Source organism: Dermacentor andersoni, chromosome 7, assembly GCF_023375885.2.
Source record: "Dermacentor andersoni chromosome 7, qqDerAnde1_hic_scaffold, whole genome shotgun sequence".
Lineage (NCBI taxonomy): Eukaryota > Metazoa > Arthropoda > Arachnida > Ixodida > Ixodidae > Dermacentor > Dermacentor andersoni.
The window spans coordinates 117,608,438-117,631,068 of record NC_092820.1 but is presented as its reverse complement, the minus strand read 5'-3'; the positions used below and the strand labels follow the sequence as shown (position 1 = coordinate 117,631,068).

At 45.6% G+C, this 22,631-nt stretch overlaps 1 long non-coding RNA gene across 1 annotated transcript in view; it reads right to left on the bottom strand.

Annotated features, from left to right (window-relative positions):
- Positions 1-391: 391 nt before the first annotated feature.
- Positions 392-22,631, bottom strand: part of LOC126533938 (uncharacterized) — a 40,356-nt gene continuing 18,116 nt past the window's right edge. Inside the window, exons 2-4 of the long non-coding RNA XR_007600139.3 lie at positions 15,068-15,169; positions 5,446-5,491; positions 392-579 (exon numbers count right to left, since the gene is read on the bottom strand). This is a non-coding gene — a long non-coding RNA (uncharacterized lncRNA). The remainder of the gene's footprint in view (positions 580-5,445; positions 5,492-15,067; positions 15,170-22,631) is intronic.

Below are 22,631 nucleotides of genomic sequence, written 5' to 3'. Positions count from 1 at the left end.
TACGCTGTCCTAGCTTCTGATCCAGCAACGTTTGGGCGTTTTTTAGGAGAGGAACGCTAAGACCAGTAGTGCATCCTTACATCTTTTTCTGGTGCATTTTTTCTCGCACCTGTAAGGCAGCAGATCGCTCGCGCTTTTTTTCTGAAAAGCTGCTTTTAGCAAGTATTTTTGTGCAGGAAGTTAGTGGTTGTCGCACCCATTCGGTGCAGTGCTAATACCTTTGTGTAGTAATAAAATCTCTAATACTGTCCACACAGTTTGTACAATATTGTGAAGCGGCATGAGCAGGTCTACTTCAAAGCCATTTTCTGACTAAAATATGGTGCCTTTTATTGAAATATGTTTAGAAGTGAAAAATCGGACGAAGTTGGAGTCGTTTTCTTTGGCAGAATTCGTTCTGTTTTCTATTTATTGTTCCTTAGGAAATGAATGAAGAAATTCATATAACCATTTAGTGCTTTACATATTAGCTGTAAAGCCAACTCGCAAGTGTGCCAGTGGAGGTGTGCTGAGACAACGAAAGTTGAAATAATCGAAGCAACCAGTGGAGTCCGCCTATACGTCCGGATGACCAGAAAACTGAAATATAAAATACAGTAGGTTAGTTTCACCTAGATCTCATACAAAAAGGGTTGCATGGACGAGATGCTATGTAACTGCTGTGACTGTGAGCGGGGGTTAACCTTCAAACATTTGATGAGAATCGCAAGATTGAGGGCTTCTAGTTCCTGAGGGCTTGTTTAAGAATATGGCATTAGAGTATTGATAGTTCCCTTCCCTCGGTACTCTAAGCTATTCGTTTGATTTACGTGATCTGTTTCTACAGCTTGCATGGTCAGACATAACCTGCAGATGCTGCTAGGCAAAATAAAGACGACCCATTTAAGTACTGAGCATGAGAAGTCAACAAATTGTCACTCTAGAGTACTCACCTATGTTGCTATAAAGAAAGCTGCTGAAACGTTGAGTTCTAAAGAAAAGATGGATATACGCGGATAAGGCGTGAATGTTTTTGAATACATATTGAACTGTGGAATCATTTCCGCAGCAATAAAGAATTAAGGGTAAAGCGTGTATTCTCAAATTGAGTTTGGGATGGTTATCAGCCTGTCAGTACGTTGACGGTACTGGCAGTACCATCAATGATAGGTGAAGGTTATTACATAAGCCACCTGCTGGCTAATTGGCGAACGAAGCAGGTTCAGTAAGTTATGTGATACATAAGTATCTAAATGAACCGTTCACTTCTGTGTGTTCGCACATCGCTTTAGCGCCCTGCCTCAAGCAGTGCTGTTTATGTATTTTGCTAGGGGGCCTAAATGGAGTTTGGGAGCCACGTAGTAGTTATCCGCTGATCGGCGAACGAAGGAGACGTCAGTCAATGCTCGTGTTAGCTCGCCTGCGAGCGTTGTCTCCTGTGTGGCCTTGTAACTTATTATTATTCGATTAAACCACCCTCTTCTGCTGCGACCTGTGCTTGAGTCACCGACGGGAAGACGAGGTTTGATTGTCGAAAAGTACGACGCCGTATTATTTTCACGATACAGCGTCATCTTAGCAAGTGAGTATAATGTTTGAAAACATACCAGCACGACTTCTTGAATGACAACATAACCAAACAACAGACAAGGATAGCGCTTGATCTTGTATATTCTTTCGTTGTGATCTCGTTGAATAAGTCGCACAACTACACTTTGAATCATGCGGAAACAACAGCATATTCTTTGACAATAACATGCTGTATTACTAGGAATTTTGATCGTCAGTACGCACTACATAGAAATAACTTGCTTTTGGCCAAAATGTTATTTCCCGCGAGACATACATGCCGCTCAAAGAACGCACACGAAAGCACAGGACACGAATGAAAACACACACGACTACCATGAGGGGTACCCCCAACTGACTTATTTCGAGTGCAGTCCTATACATAAAGTTATATGCACAGAAGGCACAATTAAGACCTAACGGGAGAATCAGCATTGAAAAAATATGTTGTCAGAGGTATCAAGCTGCATGCACGTATCGCATAAACATGCCCCGGCTAAATATTTTCCTATTTAAAATTGGGCCTTTTGAACGAATGGCGAAGGAGTCAAAGTAGTCGCGAGGTTCAGCGTTGCGCTTAAGTTCTTAAGACGACCTTCCAAGCTTACGTGATGGTGACATGCTGGTGCGGCACAGCAGATGGCGCCATTTATAGTTTACTGGTATCATTATTGCTACAGTAATAATAGGTTTCCATTAGTTCGCGTGCAGTTTGATTCTTGGTCCTGTTGAGAATCTGTCTCACGGAACCATGATTTATACTTGGAAGTGTGGCATATGTGAGCAGCATTCCGGGCAAGTTGGTAATCCATTGCTTAAATGATATTGCGCGACATAAAAACGACACGGACGTGAAAGAAGACGACACACCAAGTGCTTGGTGTGCCGTCTTCTTTCACATCCGTGTCGTTTTTATGTCGCGCAATATCATTTAAGCAGTGGCATATGTGCCAGTTTTCTTTTATATCACGATACCTGGGTCATTTATGAAGGAAGCGGCTGCTCTGTCCTACGCAGGACATGCCGAGCAACAGAGATAGAGTTATCACACCAACATCATATATGGAACTCGTCGGGGCATGCTTCTTGCACAGATTTGCCAATTGTTCCATCACCTGCATTCCCGTGCATAGTGTACCAAGCCTTTGCTTTTTTGATGTTTTCTTCTACTTCTAACTTGTCCTTGTGCTAGGAACCCAACCGTCCTCGGCCTTTGTCAACTTCTTAACTTTATGTTTTTTTTCCTCGTTCTGTGTCAGATATCGAATAAAATATTTTTACAGAACCACTCCTCAAGTTATATTTTTTGAATTTCAATAAATATAATACATGAGTGAAGCTGTCTCCCACGCTCTGTAAAATATTGGAAGTGGCAATGAATGACGAAATACTGAGCTCCGTGTTCATCCTGAAACATTTTATTTGATTACATTTGTTATTAGTGCATTGGTATTTTGTCGCCTGCAAAGTTTTCTCATAGCATTTCAGCACCCAAACTACAGCAGTCCTATCTCTCTACTTACCATAAAATACGGATCAATCCCCCGTGAACAAATGATGGAATGAGACGTGCAATGATGCGTGGTTTTGCCTTTGTCGTAGACTTTATTGTGAAAGCAACGGCAAACGTAAGAGGACTAGATTATGTAAGTTGACCTAGGGATATTCGAAACATATCGTTCGGCTAATTGCTGTGTCATGGCTTGCCAACTACCCAGGCACTCAATGCTCCGTGGTGTGCATTGTGATAGTCTTCTTGTGTCGTATGTCAGATATGTTTTCTGGCGATATTACTAAACTGTGAGTTAAAGTTGCAGCGATGATTGTTGATCAGGCAAAGTTGAGCAAATTTTACATGTTTATAGTTCTTTTGGCTGACCTAGGACATCTTGTTTATCTGTTTAGTGGCATTATTTTGTGGTGGCGGTTCACTTATCTTTCCTGCTGTTATACTGAACTGAGAAACACACATGAATGAATGCATCTGCCGTGTTGTTAAATTTATACCTCAAACATTTATGTCAAATTCCAACCATGATATCAGTCTTTCATTCGCACGTAGGTAACGCATTTCTCTGAAAACTTTTATGCACATAATAGTGACCAGCCTCCATCGCTGGGCGTCATGACCTGGAATCAGCCGGCAGGGGGGGGGGGGGGGATTTTTCTTCGGATGCCATTCTAAGTAATCGAAAGATCTAGAGCCAGCTTAATGAGTTCTGGAAGACTAATTACATGGCGAAGATGGCACGACAGCTAGGAAGCTATACTAGCTTTCTTTCAGATAGTAGTTAATAAGGAGCACTCGGCACGACGGTGGTGAAAACGCGGGAGACGAAGCGCAGGCGTCTGTTATGAGTGCTATTGCAGCGGACGTGTAGTGAAGCACGGCGTGAGCATAGTTTGCAGCTTCGTCATGTCGCGCACGAGATAAGTTTTCAGCCGCTTCAATAATAAATAGAACCCTCCATAGGAAACGAGCACCTTTCTGAACGTGCACAAATGTTTTTCGTTAGGAAGTAGCACCATTTCCCGAAACCTTCGAATGTGCGTTACTTTTCGGTGCACATAAACCAGCAGTATTCAAGAGCAAAATGTCGAACACTCCTGTCAACTCGTTGGGGCAATTTGTTCTTTTATAAATAATATTTTCAATTATTTTGGGTACTTTGTCTATCGTAAAATTCAAGGTATCACGCTTTCGCAATTTTTTTTTAAAAGGACGTCTTTTAATCACGATCATGCGGATGAAAAGGCCAACTGGTACAAAAATACCACCACTGCTAATCGCTCTCTACCACCGAGGGCAGCAACTGTCTTTGAACAGCGGAAACGGGGAGCAAAAAGGGGCTGAGTATTAGTCAGCGAAAGCACGGAAACATACTCGCCTACAGCCATAGGTATCTTGCTGCCCGTGAGAAAGCAAGCTGCCACATATTACCACTCGTGGCATTTTTCATTGCAGACAGCGCCATCCTGTGAGATAATGTCTACTTTATTGACCAGCTGTTCAGCGAGTCTGCAGCTCGCACGACAAATGGTCTTTGACTCTTGTGTGGCCAGAGTGTCTCCGAAACGTGAGTCTACATAACTGGACTGCGGAGAGGTATTTTTTTTTCATTACAATTGTGTATACACTTTCGACTAGAACTGTTTTTCCCTTATTGCGATAGCCAAAATATGGCCACTGTTGGTGATTTTCGGCATTCGCCGTCACCATCTAGTCAAGTGTTTTTCTATGGAGTATAAGCTCGATAAGCGTGAACGGCTCGCGCACGCTATGCTTTGGGTGCAAGGGCCAACGTGCCAGGGTCAGCCGAAAAAGGTGGTGGCTTTAAGTACACGGTGGCTTAAGGGGTAGCTGCGAGCAGCATGTTGGAGGGGACACGTGATTGAGCGCACCAGAGAAGTAGAGAACGCGTCTCCTTCTCTGCCCGGCCATCGGTGCTATCCACGTGGTTTACCGCACACGTGGCCCACGTGCCATATCCAGGAGGTCGTGGGTGCGGGTACTAAGTGGAAAGAAAATTGGATAATGACTTCACCCTTGCTATCGGAGGTCGCGGAGGCCGCGTTATGGAGTTCCTGAGACAAGGTGAAGTGATCCTTGCCGCCGGAGCTCCTCATTCCTTCAACGTCTGAGAACGAGCACTAGCTGTCACTAATTGAGATCTGTTTATGATTATCTGTGCTTGCGTATTATCAAGTTCTTTATTACTAAGCGAATGTTTGCTACAATATATACAGTCGATAAACTACAAACTTGACATCAATAATACATTCCGACCCCTATTACTGATTCTCCTATCACGTCAAACTGCGACATCTTAGAGAGCTGAATTAGAAAAGGGCCCTCATTTACATGAAAAGTTGTCAAAGCAAACTTCGTGTTCTTACCGGATGCCCAGTTTTCATGCTACTGCATACGACCGCTGGCTTCAGGCTGAAAACGTGTGAAACATGTGAATAGGAAAGTTTGTACGAGAACAGTGAGACAGTTACCGCTCTCTAAATTGAAACCAGTGTTATCTCAGCTACAAGTGTGGGCAGAGATAAAGCAATATATTGGGATGGCAAGTTTCACGCAATTAAACATGTAGTGACAAACTAGCTGTACGGCGAATAGTTGCGTTAAAACAAAATATGCATGTTCCATGTAATGTGGAAATCAATCTGCGATGCAATTTGCACGTAGCTGCCTATCGACGATTGCTCGTGGTTCCTGAAAGCGTTACCAGATGAACCAACGTGTTTGTGCAAGGCGAGCAATGGTGTCTAAGACGTGAGAGTGTGTGACGAAACTCACTGACAGATGAATACAACTGGGGCATGACGACTCATTAATTGTTCTCAGGTGAAGAAAAGGTTCGCAGATTTTCGCACTTATAAGCAACTTGCTGTTGTGTGACACGACGTACGTCTAAACGAATTTGTTGTTATGCTGCATGACGCCAGGCACATAGACTAATCCCACGTCTACGTGAAAGTGCTGAATCGTAGATCTCATATTGGTATTTTCTTTATTTACACTATTCAGCTAAATTAATTTTAGCAAGCCTGGAGTGTGGCCTGATCCCGGTGACCAGACCCGGTAACGCATTCCCTCACCAGAGCAGGATTGGCCACCCTGGTGCAGTACTTGGCCACAACCTCCTATATGAACACAACAATCAAACCCCGGCCCTCAGTACTCAGCAGCTGCGAAGCAACTGACCACGGCGGCGGTCAGACATGCGACGCTGCAGAGGGTGCTAAGAATCCCTGGCTCCGGACAGGCTGCCATTGGAATATGAACCTGGCAACGTTTAACGCTAGAACGTTATCTAGTGAGGCGAGTCTAGCAGTGCTATTGGAGGAATTAGAGGGTAGTAAATGGGATACAATAGGGCTCAGTGAAGTTAGAAGGCAAAAAGAAGCATATACAGCGCTAAAAAGCGGGCCCGTCCTGTCCTACCGGGGCTTAGCGGAGAGACGAGAACTAGGAGTCGGATTCCTGATTAATAAGAACATAGCTGGTAACATACAGGAATTCTATCGCATTAACGAGAGAGTGGCAGGTCTTGTTGTGAAACTTAATAAGAGGTACAAAATGAAGGTTGTACAGGTCTACGCCCCTACATCCAGTCATGATGACCAGGAAGTCGAAAGCTTCTATGAAGACGTGGAATCGGCGTTGGGTAAAGTCAAAACAAAATACAGTGTACTGACGGGCGACTTCAATGCCAAGGTAGGCAAGAAGCAGGCTGGAGACAAGGCAGTGGGGAAATATGGCATAGGCACTAGGAATAGCAGGGGAGAGTTATTAGTAGAGTTTGCGGAACAGAATAATATGCGGATAGTGAATACCTTCTTCCGTAAGCGAGATAGCCGAAAGTGGACGTGGAGGAGCCCGAACGGCGAGACTAGAAATGAAATAGACTTCATACTGTGCGCTAACCCTGGCATCATAAAAGACGTAGACGTGCTCAGCAAGGTGCGCTCAGCTGACCATAGGATGGTAAGAACTCGAATTAGCCTAGCCCTGAGGAGAGAACGGAAGCAACTGGTACATAAGAAGTCGATCAATGAGTTAGCGGTAAGAGTGAAAATAGAGGAATTCCAGATCAAGCTACAGAACAGGTATTCCGCTTTAACTCAGGTAGAGGACCTTAGTGTTGAAGCAATGAACGGCAATCTTGTGGGCATCATTAAGGAGTGTGCAATAGAAGTCGGTGGTAACTCCGTTAGACAGGATACCAGTAAGCTATTGCAGGAGACGAAAAATCTGATCAAGAAACGCCAATGCATGAAAGCCTCTAAACCTACAGCTAGAATAAAACTGGCAGAATTTTCGAAGTTAATCAACAAGCGCAAGACAGCTGACATAAGGAAGTATAATATGGATAGAATTTAACATGTTCTCAGGAACGGAGGAAGCCTAAAAGCAGTGAAGAAGAAACTATGGAATTGGCAAGAATCAGATGTATGCGTTAAGAGACAAAGCCGGCAATATCATGACTAATATAGATGAGATAGTTCAAGTGGCTGAGGAGTTCTATAGAGATTTATACAGTACGAGTGGCACCCACGACGATAATGGAAGAGAGAATCGTCTAGAGGAATTCGAAATCCCTTAGGTAACACCGGAAGAAGTAAAGAAAGCCTTGGGAGCTATGCAAAGGGGGAAGGCAGCTGGGGAGGATCAGGTAACAGCAGATTTGTTGAAGGATGGTGGGCAGATTGTTCTAGAGAAACTGGCCACCCCGTATACGCAATGCCTCATGACTTCGAGCGTACCGGAATCTTGGAAAAACGCTAACATATTCCTAATCCATAAGAAAGGGGACGCCAAATAGTTGAAAAATTATAGACCGATCAGTTTACTGTCCGTTGCCTACAAAGTATTTACTAAGGTAATTGCAAATAGAATCAGGAACACCTTAGACTTCCGTCAACCAAAGGACCAGGCAGGATTCCGTAAAGGCTACTCAACAATAGACCATATTCACACTATCAATCAGGTGATTGGAAAATGTGCGGAATATAACCAACCTTTATATGTAGCTTTCATTGATTACGAGAAAGCGTTTGATTCAGTCGAAACCTCAGCAGTCATGGAGGCATTCCGTAGTCAGGATGTAGACGAGCCGTATGTAAAAATACTGAAAGATATCTATAGCGGCTCCACAGCCACCGTAGTCCTCCACAAAGAAAGCAACAAAATCCCAATAAAGAAAGGCGTCAGGCAGGGAGATGCGACCTCTCCGATGCTATTCACAGCGTGTTTACAGGAGGTATTCAGAGACCTGGATTGGGAAGAATTGGGGATAAGAGTTAATGGAGAATACCTTAGTAACTTGCGATTCGCTGATGATATTGCCTTGCTTAGTAACTCAGGGGACGAACTGCAATGCATGCTCGCTGACCTGGAGAGGCAAAGCCGAAGGGTTGGTCTAAAAATTAATCTGCAGAAAACTAAAGCAATGTTTGACAGTCTCGGAGGGGAACAGCAGTTTACAATAGGTAGTGAGGCACTGGAAGTGGTAAGGGAATACATCCACTTAGGACAGGTAGTGACTGCGGATCCGGATCATGAGACTGAAATAATCAGAAGAATAAGAATGGGCTGGGGTGCGTTTGGCAGGCATTCTCAGATCGTGAACAGCAGGTTGCCACTATCCCTCAAGAGAAAAGTTTATAACAGCTGTGTCTTACTAGTACTCACGTACGGGGCAGAAACCTGGAGGCTTACGGAAAGGGTTCTACTTAAATTGAGGACGACGCGACGAGCTATGGAAAGACGAATGATTGGTATAACGTTAAGGGACAAGAAAAGAGCAGATTGGGTGAGGGAACAAACGCGAGTTAATGATACCTTAGTGGAAATCAAGAAAAAGAAATGGACATGGGCAGGACACGTAATGAGGAGGGAAGATAACCGATGGTCATTAAGAGTTACGGAATGGATTCCAAGGGAAGGAAAGCGTAGCAGAGGGCGGCAGAAAGTTAGGGGGGCGGATGAGATTAAGAAGTTTGCAGGGACAACATGGCTACAATTAGTACATGACCGGGGTAGTTGGAGAAGTATGGGAGAGGCCTTCGCCCTGCAGTGGGCATAACCAGGCTGATAATGATGGTGATGAATTTTTTTACAGAAAGCGGAAGAGTAAAAAAAAAAGAACTCGCCATCCCGGCTCTGCGTAAGTGGATGTCCAGCGATACTGTTGCAAAACGACCAATGCGATTGCAGGAGTGGCTATGCAATGCTTTATTAATGGTTCGGACACTAGTTTTGAGCTTGTCCTTTATTTCAATGTATGCTGTTTTGTGCGCTGTATGAATGATTTCAGTAATGGCGTGCATTGTTCGCTTGACTCTGCTGACCACTTGCAGCATCTACCTTACGAGGGCATGGGCCAATGCAATTTTACCGCGATAGCGTTAAGGTCCCCTTGTCAAAGAAAAGTCAGCGGCGGTGTCGGCGCCAGCGCCAGCGGTTTGTCCCTATCAAAACATGATCCCAAACGACGTATCGCGATCCACGGAGGCCCACCACCTGGCACACAGGCGTTACTGATGTAACTCTAATTTCTCAAAGTAAAATGAATAAGTGAGTGAGATAAGTTAATTTGGAATCCGGCGATTGAAAGGCCCGGACCTGGGGCTAGCTAGATGACCACTATCCATAGCTGGCTGGTGGGCTCAAAGTTGGTTTTGGAGCTCTGAGCTGAGCAGGGCGGCCGACCACCGTACCTGTAGATTTTCCGGAGAGATTGCCATTTAATCTTGATATATTTTACATCCCCACGGCATGTGTTGAAGGGTGGCTCTAGCACACTTGCACTGCTTGAATATATCGCTTTCGTATATATCGGGCTGGTAGAAAGTACGGGACTCGTACAAGTTTGTAATTTCTTTGTGTTCTCTTTGTAATCGCCTCCGAGTAACGGACTCAGCTCTATTCAGCTTAGTGTGCGGCAGTGGTAATATTCGCGTCCTATTTTCATAGAATTTTTTAATGTCGCTAAATATTGTTAATCTCTCTATTTCTCTCGAAACCGCCTCCCCCGCGTTCTCCTGACCGATGGAAGTCACTCCTTGCTCTGCTCAGTGATTAAGATCTCGAGCTTCGCGGTGTGCTACCTCGTTCGGGCTGATTGCAGGAATGGCTGAAGCCGCACGCACTGAGAACCAGAGTAATTGCCGGCCGTTCATCTCTGCGTTGGAAAATTTTGCTTCATTGACTCTTATGATGTGCCACGCCTTAAGAGTTGTCCTGCACTTAGCGTCATTTCAAATGGCTGCCTGAGAATCGCTAATGATGTCTTGAGCATTAATAGAGACCAATGCTACTGCAATGGCTACCTCCTCTACTGTATCGGAACGTTTGGTATTAACTGACACGCTCGTGCGGAGCTTTTGCGTGTGATGTACGACTACTGCCGCATTGCTTTTTCTGTGCGGGTATTCAACCGCATCTACGAAGGTTGCTCTGTGGTTTGAGCCATAGCGTCAGATCATTTTCTGTCCTCTACTCGTGCGTCTGCCCTCGTTGTAACCTGGATGAAGGTTTGGGTGTATTTGGCACTATGAGTTTGTCACGAATTTATCTCGTTATCGTCCTCATTTTCCGGTATATATTGTTGTACTTCATTCCTAGGTGGCGTAATATATGCCTGTTTTGGTACTATTTTGGGTTTGATTCCCCATTCTGCCAGAGATGTTCTGCTTCTATGTGTTCGTCCAGTGTGTTGTGGAGTCTTAACTTTAGCAACAGTTCCATTCTTGTACTCATCGGAATCCCTGGTGCTAGTTTGACCCAAAAGAAACAGCTTGATAAAAAGGCATCTCAATGTAAAACGCATCACATAATTCGTTATGTATGACTTACGCACAACCTGCAGACTCGATAGCGGCGGATTGTATTTTCAATATACGAGGAAACAATTCTGTTACGCAGAAACTCAAGCACAAACCCGTTTTCCAGCTGCCGTTTGACTTGTGTCTCTGTAGGAGCGGCGTGCCCCGCTCGGTTTCTTGCAACCCCACCTAAACGGTGTTCGGTCGCTTTCGTGCACAGTGTTTGCCGCCAGCGCTTCAGGGAAAGCATTGCGCTTACATAAGATGCAGGTGCTGGGAAGCAAAGAAGCAGCCAGGGATCTCTGAATGCTATCACGCTCCACCCTCTAAGGGGAAGCTTAAGCGTGCTCCAAATATTTTTCTTTTTGCTCTTGCTCACGGTGGTATGAGCCATTGCTTACGGGGTTATGAGCTATTGCTGATGATGAGAGATGCTTGTTTTGATTTTGTTCTTCATTGAAACGTACGCTGTTCTGTACGTTGTATGCGTGATTCTAATTAATTTATGCATTGTTCACTTAACTGTGGTGAGTACTTGTAGCTTCTGCATAACGAGGGGGCGGAACCATAGAATTTTTGCTTGCTTAGGGGGGAATTAAGGATTGCAGATGATGATAACTTTTGTTCAGGGACCGTGACGTAATATGCTGACTATTGATAGGCTTCAAACTTCACTGTAAAATTGAACATTTGCATCGCAACTCATTCTTGCTCAGTTAGAAAGGTGAAAGTTGTACGGTCATCGCGGAGACAATGCGAACAGCTGATTGAAACGAAGTCGGAAATGCCGTACTTTTTTTCTACACCCTTAAGCGAAATTGCACAATTTGGGTCATATCTTGCCGCACAACAATTCGCATACCCTTTTTTAACGCTGCGAAACCGATACTTCCCAGTAATGAACGGCATACGCTTTACAAGCACGACAGGAAATTCTCGACAGGAAAGTAGCGGGCGCGGGGATTTCAAAAAAGAAAACGCAAGCAAGGCTGATGACGATTATTGTCAGGTGTCAAATATATACCCCAAAGGGTATAAACTTTATTTAAAGTGTATTGCTATGTGGCAAAATACTACCCAAAAGGAGTACATTTGTTTAAGAGTGTATGGTGAGCAATATTAAACAGGGCGTATCACGTAAAATTGTGTCAAGGTTAACAATACTCAAGTGTCGTGTAGCTAGACAAAACTGAGATAAATATGTTTGCCATTGCTTGGTACAGGTCCGGCTACATATTTTTTTTTCATTTTGCAGAATTAGATAACTATGAGACAGTCCTAAGCAAATTGCTTAAGCAATATGTTCTGACCAAAATATTCAACAAGACAGGTAGAAACTATACTGAAAAATACTCGATCCATCGACTGTTGCGGTATACCAGTTATCTAATAGATTTTTTCTTGCTACAAAGAAAGTAGGTGAAACACACAAAATAACTACCATGTGACTAACCGCTTGCGCGCCACGACAGCTCTGCGCTGAAACCTACAGTGCACGAAGGAGGGCTGATTGAAGCCGGGAGCGCTCCAGTGCCACAAGTGATCGCCTGCACATCTCAATGACGGCAAGAGCGATGTCGTCAATTCGGAGAGCGCTTTTCACTGCACGGGCAGGCTGCGAGCATGTTACCATCATTTCTCTGCTGCCGGCCACGGCTTATCGTTAAGGCAAATCTCAGCGCGGATATGATGCAGCGCTTACGCGTTACGGTGACTGGGTCGAATGACGTGGTGAGCGTCGTCGACGTATGCGCTCCGGTTCTTCTGGCAACACAGAGCGCGTGGCTACAAAATTGGCCTTCGTTCATGCGCAGCATGTTTGGCATAGCGCGGCTGTCGCGGATCGCGAGTGAGGAGTCACGTGGTACGTGTTCGCATTTGGCATACTTACGTTGCTGCCAGGATACTTATGCAATCGCAGGAAAGAGCATGCGAACGCTACTCAATGTATCTATAGTATATCATCATCATCATCATCAGCCTGGCTACGCCCACTGCAGGCCAAAGGCCTCTCCCATACTTCTCCCACTATCCCACTCATGCGCTAATTGTGACCATGTTGTCCCTGCAAACGTCTTAATCTCATGCGCCCGCCTAACTTTCTGCCGCCCCCTGCTACGCTTCCCTTCTCTTGGAATCCAGTTGGTAACCCTTAATGACCATCGATTATCTTCCCTCCTCATTAGATGTCCTGCCGATGCCCAATTCTTTTTCATGATTGCAACTATGATGTCATTAACTCGCGTTTGTTCCATCAACCAATCTGCTCTTTTGTTATCCCTTAACGTTACACCCATCATTATTCTTTCCACAGATGGTTGCGTCGTCCTCATTTGAGTAGCACCTTTTTCGTAAGCCTCCAGGTTTCTGCCCCGTAGGTGAGTACTGGTTCGACAGAGCTGTTATAGACTTTTCGTTTGAGGGGTAATAGCAACCTGCTGTTCATGATCTGAGAATGCATGCCAGATGCACCCCAGCCCATTCTTTTTCTTATGATTATTTCAGTCTCATGATCTGAATCCGCGGTCACTACCTTCTCTAAGTTGGTGTATTCCCTTACCACTTCCAGTGCCTCGCTACCTATCGTAAACTGCTGTTCTCTTCCCAGAATGTTAAAGATTACTTTAGTTTACTGCAGATTAATTTTTAGACCCACACTTCTGCTTTGCTATCCAGGTCAGTTAGCATGCATTGCAATTGCTCCTCTGAGGTTCTAAGCAAGGCAGTATCATCAGCGAATCGCATGTTACTAAGGTATTCTCCATTAACTCTTATTCCCAATTATTCCAAATGCAGGTCTCTAAATAGCTCCAGCAAACATGCTGTGAATAGCATTGGAGAGATCGTATCTCCCTGCCTAACATCCTTCTTTATTGGGATTTCGTTGCTTCCTTTTATGGAGGACTACGGTGGCTGTGGAGCCGCTATAGGTATGTTTCAGTATTTTTACATACGCCTCGTTTCACACCATGATTACGTAATGACTGCTGAGGCTTCGACTGAATCAAACGCTTCATCGTAATCAATGACAGCTATATATAAGGGTTGGCTATATTCCGTACATTTCGCTATCACCGCATTGATAGTGTGAATATGGTCTATTGTTGAGTAGCCTTAGTATCCGCATATTATTCTGTTCTGCAAACTCTACTAATAACTCTCCCCTGCTATTCCTAGGCCCTATGCCATATTCCCCCACTGACTTGTCTCCAGCCTGCTTCTTGCCTACCCTGGCATTGAAGTCGCCCATCAGCATAGTGTATTTTGTTTTGAGTTTACCTACCGACGATTCCACGTCTTCATAGAACCTTTCGACTTCCTGGCCATCATGACTGGATGTAGGGGCGTAGACCTGTGCGACCTTAAATTTGCACCTCTTATTAAGCTTCACAAGACCTGCCACCCTCTCGTTAATGCTATAGAATTCCTGTATGTTACTAGCTATATCCTTAAGAATAAGGAATCGGACTCCTAGTTCTCGTCTCTCCGCAAAGCCCTGGTAGCACAGGACGTGCTCGCTTTTTAGCACTGTACATGCTTCTTTGTCCTCCTAACCTTACTGAGCCCTATTATATCTCATTTATAGCCCGCTAATAATATTTTCTCTAGAACTTATTACGCTCAAGAGAAACAGCGTAGTCACAGCTCCCCACCATTCGTCACGGCAAGCCGAAGGCTTCTCCTTTTTGGTTCAAGCTCCGGCTGTTCAATGTATTGCCATATTGTCTTATTCGATAACTGGAGGCATGATACAAGTGTAAACAAAAATAACTATTTTACATGTTGTCCACGCCGTTCTTACCATTTACATTGTAAATTGTACTCATCAGCTGGGGGCGTTCGCCTGAAATAACATTTGCCGCCGAAAGAAGTATGCTGTAGTAATGCATAATGTAATATTTGCACGAGTGATGTTGATGTGTTCCCAGTAATAAATGTCGCGATATGTTGAGGTGATTTGCGGGCAGCTAATATATCCACCTTTCGCAATATGTGAATGTTAACCCCGAAATTATATCTAGTGTAGGGGAGAACGATGGCCACGAATGCCAACGCGAGTGCTTCGGCATTTGCTCTGCAATACAGTTTTTGCTTTCAAATAGAGAAAGCACAATTTGAACAGACAAATATACACATGCCATGCCTCCTATCGAGATATGAAGAGAGTTATTAGACTTACCACTATGACATATAGATATGTCTCCTCTGCCATTGCATTCGATATGACTATTTGAGCCACAAAAGGATCCCCATGAGCTTTCACAGCTTTGGTTCTGACCGGCTGAAACCAACATGAGAATCGAAGTGAATGCTTCTGCAGATACCGCCTCTACTAACATTTGTTTATTTGCCCCGAAAAGTTTGCTGCCTGATATCATGGTTGAGCGCTCGAAAAAATAAACAACTGAGCGTATTATGTTATCAATTAGTACTAATGCTAATTATATTATTATTTCATTGTCGGATCAAATTCACGTGAGCCTTGTTGGTACACAAAGAAGTAGAGTAAACCACAGTTCTTTCGTTCACATGATGAAAAAAAATTTTGCTCCAATCCAAGCTGTGAATTTGGCTGGCCAGCGAAGCCGTGGTATCCCCTGATACGATAGACCAATGCTACGCAGCCACGACCAGGGCTCTCCTGAGACTAAGCACGGCGCCGTTGTGAATACTGACCGCGTTGTTCCTTTCGGCGCTCACCGTACTCGCGTTGCTCTTCAGGCATCCTAACTATGCGCGGCTTGCTTTGGGCAGGTACCGCTGCGTCCTGCCTGGCCTGAGCATGACGCCGTTGTGCATATTGACGTTGCTATTCCGGTCGCCGCTCATCGTGTTTGCTATGGTCTTCGGGTGCCCTAATTACACGTGGACTTTCCACAGAACTATCACAAGAGAATTGAAATTACTTGCTAGGCATGTTATTCTCTTACATATGAAAGTGTAGTGATGTCTCTCCCTGCTTTTTATGCTGCAGTGGCCGCTTCCCCTCAACTGCAGCTTATGGAACCATAATTTTTACCGGGAAGCACTTGCGGCGAACGCTATCCGCGAAGACAGGCTTTCTTGTTCTTTTCTTTCCGGCATGGCGAAGTGGCCGCTGCGCGGATGCACAGAAGTGAGCGTCATCTGGTGGTTATTCAAGGAACACCGGTGCACGCGACGTGCGCCTTCCACTCTGATTGGTTGAATTGTCTGACGACCGAGACGAAAAAATCCTGGGATCCTAGTCATACACTCTGAAAGCAGTTGCATCCTTTCCGGTGCATATTTGCTGCACAACAATAATCGTGATCTGTCTTCATCATCATCATCTTCATCATATTTTATTTAGGGCTCCTGAATGGGCATTACGTAAGGGGCGGGGGGTAACAAATGGCAACCATGGGTCACAAAGATAAAACACATTAATACAGATTGCAAGAAATGGTAAACAGAGTAAACAGATGAAAATGAAAAGCCAATAAAAGCGCTTACTACGGGCGCTGTGGACAACCCTGGTGTAATTAGAACAGTTTAAATTCTACAGAATTTGTTTCATTGGGGGATATCGTCAGGAAGTACATTCCAATCCGATATGGCAGTTGGCAGAAATGATTTATTGAAAGCGTTAGCTGAACCATGAACGCCTTGAACACTGTGGAAATTAAACAGACGTCGTGATGATCACATGGACGGCAGAATTAGGCTCTCACGTAAATTAGGAAAATAATAATATAGCTTATGAAAAAGGCAGAGTCTTGCTATATTACGACGGGATGTCAGGGGGGCTAGACCAATCGAAGTTTTGATGTTGTAATGCTCAACCTGTAATCATATTTTGATGTTATAAAACGAGCAGCTCGATTTTATACCGCCTCTAACGCCTTGAGTAAGTACTCTTGATGGGGGTTCCAGATAGGGGATGCGTAATCAAGTTTGGTACGGATGAAAGTTTCGTACGCGATTAGTCTAACCTTGGACGATTAACTAACCGTGGGAGAAGCTAACGTGAGTGATCGTCTGATGAAAACTAGTGATTTGGAAACGCTTGCAGAAAGCGACGTGATGTCCTTTGACCAGCTTAGATTACTCGTTATTTCTATGCCTAGATACTTATAAGATTCCACTCGTGATAGTGTGGTAGTGTTTAGCGTGTATGATAAGTGTAGATTAGATCTTTTACGAGACATGTGCATAAACTTACATTTCGATACATTTAACAGCATGAGCCTGGTGGAACAGCAATTTCGGATTAAGGTTAAATCATCCTGCAACAATGACCGGTCGGTAATAGTAGGGATACGTTCGTAGTGAACGCAATCATCCGCAAACAGACGAAGGGATGATGAAATTTCAGTTGGAAGGTCATTGATAAAGATAAGGCACAGAGGCGGGCCAACAACAGAGCCCTGAGAGATTCCGCAGATAAGGTTAGTAGGGGCAGAAGGATGACTTTCGCTGACGGTGTACAGCGAATGATATGTTAAAAAGCAGCGAATTCATGAAAGTATCAGTGGGTCCCGTGAAAGGCAAGAAAGTTTAGTCATCAGACGCTGGAAAGGAACAGGTTCAAAAGCATTAGAAAAAACAAGGTAAATGACGTCAGTTTGAATTGAGTCTAGGTTTGAGTGCAGGTCAGTCGTGAATTCAAAAAGTCGAGATTCGCAGGAAAAGCCCGACCGAAATCGGTGTTGGTTTGAAAAGAAAAAAGGAATTATTATTCAGGTGCTTTTCCACGTAAGAGTAAATGATATGTTCAATACGTTTGGATGCAATGCATGTTAAGAGATAGCACGATAATTTGACGGGTTGGAGTGGCTTCCGGCCTTAAAAACCGGTACCACTCTGCTTACCTTCCACTCGGACGGAATTTCGCCACTGGAAATAGACTGTGTGAAAATGATTTGTAGTACGTGACTGGATATTTCTTTTGTGCCTTTAAGGATTTTAGGAGATATGTTGTCAGGCCCAGGGGCACTGGACTTCTTTATATTATCAATTATTTTACAGATTCCTTCTGCCGAGATACTAACTGCTGGCATTTGAGCGAAATTTGAGCTGAGCGGTATAGGAATATTAGCAGCTGGTTCCTGGGTGAAAAAGTACGTGAAGTTCGCATTAAAAACATCAGAACGAAGCTCCTTCGGAACGACACAACCATCCTGATATAATGAAAAGTTGTTATGCGAACCATTACGGTTAGTAGTTAACAAGGTCCGAAACATTTTGGGGTATTTCGGAGGATGTCAAGCAAGTCCTTGTTGTAGAAGTGTCGTTTCGTGCTCCTAAGCAACTTCGTATAACTATGCAGACACTCGAAGTATTTTTCCCATTTTAGTGCTGAATTCGGGCACTTGACTTCCTAGAACAACCTCTTTTTTTCTTACCTAATTTTGTTAACGAATTTGTAAACCACGGTTTCCCGACATCACCGCGAATGCATAGGAGGCGTACATAGGCTTCTATTGGAGAGCTGATTTTTTTTTATATTGTCACGAGAGAAAAAGCCAGTCAGTCAGTTCTAAGCGAACAGCCGTTTACAGTTCGTGTTTGCAGCAGCTACCACGCACACTTCTTCTTCCTCGACCTCTAGCGTAACTAGTGCGTGCCATTACCCCTCCCTCCAAAAAAAAGAAATAAATAAATAAAGTTGGGGAGATATTAAATGCCACAAGGAAAAAATAAAAGAAATGAGAAAGACAACGGACGAGACGACAGGGGCCGCATTACAAAGTTTGTGGATGAGAGTCAGCGCGAATGGTAAGGCTTTATCCTGGTAACATGAACAATGTCAGAGGAACGTGGTCTACGGGAGTGGTGCGAAGTGTCGGCTGGAATAACTTCGTAGTTGACAGGACTTAGACGACGCAAAACTATGTAGGGCCCAAAGTATCGGCGCAATAATTTTTCTGACCGGGCTCGTTGACGTATAGGGGTCCAAACCCATACAAGATCTCCCGGGTTGTACGTGACGTCTCGATGGCATATGTTGTATCGAAGAGCATCTTGACTTTGTCGGGATAGAATTCGTTGCCGCGCAAGGTGCCGCGCCGCTTCGGCACGCTGAACAAAGGCGTCTGTATCTGGTGCGGTAGGTTGAGACGAAGTTGGTAGGAGCATCACGTCGAGCATAGTGGTGACGTCGCGTCCGTAGACCAGACGAAAAGGAGGAAACCCGGTGGTTTCTTGTAGGGCAGTGTTGTACGCGAATGTCACATACGGGAGCAGTTCATCCCAATTTTTATGATCCGTGGCAACATACATGGAAAGCATATCCGCAATCGTTTTGTTGAGACGCTCTGTTAAACCGTTAGTCTGCAGGTTATACGCAGTTGCCGTACGGTGCGTTGTTCCGCTCAGCTGCAGAATATCTCGGACCAACTGGGCAGTGAAGGCCGTACCACGGTCTGTGATGACGACAGCGGGAGCACCATGTCGAAGGACGATATTTTTGATAAAGAAGTTAGCAACATCTGAAGCAGTAGCTCGCTGAATGGCTTGTGTTTCGCAGTATCGAGTGAGGTAATCGGTGGCGACGACGATCCAGCGGTTATCAGCCGAAGACTTGGGAAATGGGCCGAGTAAATCCATCCCGACTTGTTCAAAAGGTGAGCAAGGAGGTCGGACAGGCTGAAGCAGACCGGCTGGTTTTAGTGGTGGAACTTTGCGGCGCTGGCAATCTCGACAACTTCTGACGTACTGCTTCACGGTTTTTGTGAGTTTTCGCCAATAGTACTTCTGCTTGATCCTCGCGAGAGTACGCGTGAAACCAAGATGCCCGGACGTTGGTTCGTCATGGCATGCACGTAGAACGTCGTCGCGGAGAGTAGCGGGAACAACGAGCAGGAAAACGGCTGCCGTAGGGTGAAAGTTCCGCTTGTATAGGATGTCGCCACGTAGGCAGAAAGAGGACAAGTGACGCGCGAACAGCCGTGGGGGTTGTGGGCGGCTTCCTTCAAGGTATTTAATCAAGGGCTGTTGCTCGGAATCTTGGCGTTGCTGTTGAGCAAGGTTTAAAGACGGGAGAGTACAAAGAAAACCAGAATCGTCGTCAGTATCTAGTGGTGCGGGTTCGACGGGGGCGCGGGAGAGACAGTCGGCGTCAGTGTGTTTCTGGCCAGACTTATAGATGATGGTCACATCAAATTCCTGCAAGCGAAGGCTCCATCTGGCGAGACGGCCTGAAGGATCTTTGAGATTCGCCAGCCAGCAGAGAGAGTGGTGGTCGCTGACGACACGGAAGGGGCGTGCGTACAGGTATGGGCGGAACTTCTGGATAGCCCATATGACTGCCAGACATTCTTTTTCAGTTGCTGAGTAGTTTTTTTCAGCAGCGGACAAGGTTCGGCTGGCATACGCAATAACGCGCTCAACACCAGCTTGAAACTGTACGAGTGTCGCTCCGATACCAACGTTACTAGCATCAGTATGCACTTCTGTGTCAGCCTCGGTGTCAAAGTGACCAAGTATCGGTGGTGTCTGTAGACGTCGCTGAAGGTCGTGGAAGGCGTCGGATTGTGCTGGACCCCAAACAAATGTGACGTCGTTCTTGATGAGTCGTTGCAAAGGTTCGGCAATTTCACAAAAATTGGGTACAAAACGGCGGTAATACGCGCAAAGCCCTAAAAATCGGCGGACATCGTGTTTTGTCTTCGGTAGCGGGAACAGAGCAACTGCCAGGGCTTTGTCAGGGTCAGGGCGCACACCGGTGCTGCTGACAATATGACCTAGAAATTTGAGCTCCTCGTAGCCAAAGTGACATTTTTCGGGCTTCAGGGAGAGGCCGGCGGTGCGGATAGCTTGAAGAACCGCCTCAAGCCGCTGAATGTGTTGTTCAAACGTGGTGGAAAAAACAACTACATCGTCTAAGTAGACTAAACACGAGTTTCACTTGAGGTCAGATAAAACTGTGTCCATCATACGTTGAAATGTGGCCGGAGCGGAACACAATCCAAAAGGGAGGACCTTAGATTGATAGAGACCGTCGGGTGTTATAAACGCCGTTTTTTCCTGGTCCCGTTCGTCAACTTCAATTTGCCAGTACCCACTACGTAGATCCATTGAAGAAAAGTAACGGGCATGTCGCAGGCGATCCAAGGAGTCGTCAATTCGAGGAAGTGGGTAAACGTCTTTTTTCGTGACCTTGTTCAGTTTGCGATAATCGACACAGAATCTTAGTGAACCGTCTTTCTTTTTAACTAATACAACAGGTGAAGCCCAAGGACTTGTCGATGGTTGAATGACATAATCGTCGAGCATTTGTTTCACTTGATGACGAATAGCATCCTGTTCTCTTTGCGACACGCGATAAGCGTGTTGGCGAACAGGTTGGACGGTCGGTTCAGTGATGATTCGGTGTTTGATTAAAGGAGTCTGTTTGACCTTCGACGTGGTGGCGAAACAGTCGCTAAATGACGAGAGCAGAGTAAGGAGCCTCTCCTTCTCGTTTTGGTCGAGCTGTGGGTTGACGTTGATGTGACTGGTCAAGTCCACATCACTGGGTTCCGGAATCGAGATTGTCGTTACCGAAGCACAGGCGTTGGACTCGGCCATCGTTTCAAAGTAGGCCATGGTGGTATGCCGCGCAAAGTGTTTGTATTCGCCACTGAAGTTCGTAACTAGAATCGTGGTTTGCCTATGTTGGAGCTCTACGAGACCTCGTGCGACGCCGACTTCGCGATCCAGCAATATGGTGAGGTTACCTTCGGCGATGCCTATTCCTAGTTGTTCTTGGGGACATTCAACGAGGACGAAGATGCTACTTCGAGGCGGTAACGTCACGCAGTCATCGACCACGCGTAAAGCCGCGCGGTGATGTTCATCCGCCACATTCGAATCCGAAGAAACATAGTTAGAAAAAGTCACGAACAAGTCACGAAGGTTAATGATCGCCCCATATTCCTGGAGAAAATCCATGCCCAGTGTAACTAGCCGAGAACACTTGGGCAGCACAAGGAAAGACGCTACGAAAGTCGAAGTAGAAATTGCAAGTCTGGCGGTGCATCGTCCAATGGGTGACACGAGGTGTCCTCCGGCCGTAATCAGATGTGGGCCGTCCCACGCTGTCAGCACCTTGCGTAGCCGAGTCGCCAGTGAGGCACTCATAACCGAGTAGTCAGCTCCCGTATCTACAAGTTCAGTTACTGGATAACCGTCGATTGAAGCAGTTATAGCAGCAGAAGTTTTTTTTTGCAGTTGCGAATGAAGGCGTCAGTGGTACGTCGCGAGGGGATGGCGTCGGCGGAGGATATTTGACGGTTCGCATGACAGCGGCCTCACCCCCGGAGGTCGCCGTTTTCAGTTTCCCCGGCGCGGGCTTCCACCGTTGACTCCAGCGGAATCAAAGGCGGGTCGAGCACGGTTCGGTGACGCGTACCGACGAGGTGAAGGCGACCGTGACTGTCTTTGCTGTTGGGCAGGAGGAAGCCGGTTACTTTCTAAGTATTTCTCGATTTCGTGCGGGCGTTCGCCATAGCGCGGGCAACGGGCGTCCGGATGGTATCCCCGCAGACCAATCCGTCGGTACTGGCAATCGCGATACATGTGACCAGCCTCCCCGCAGTGATAGCACAACGGACTGTTGTCGGGGGCGCGCCATACTGTAGATTTGCGCGGACCAGGATGAAAGGGTGCTTGCGGATTCGTGCGGTGGATCGGACTTGGGGAGCGTCGAGAAATCCCAGCAGGCGGCTGCGAAAAACGGCCCGTCGACGGCTCGCAAGCCCGAAGAGCATCCGCGTACGAGAACGTGGGAGGTTCGGGTC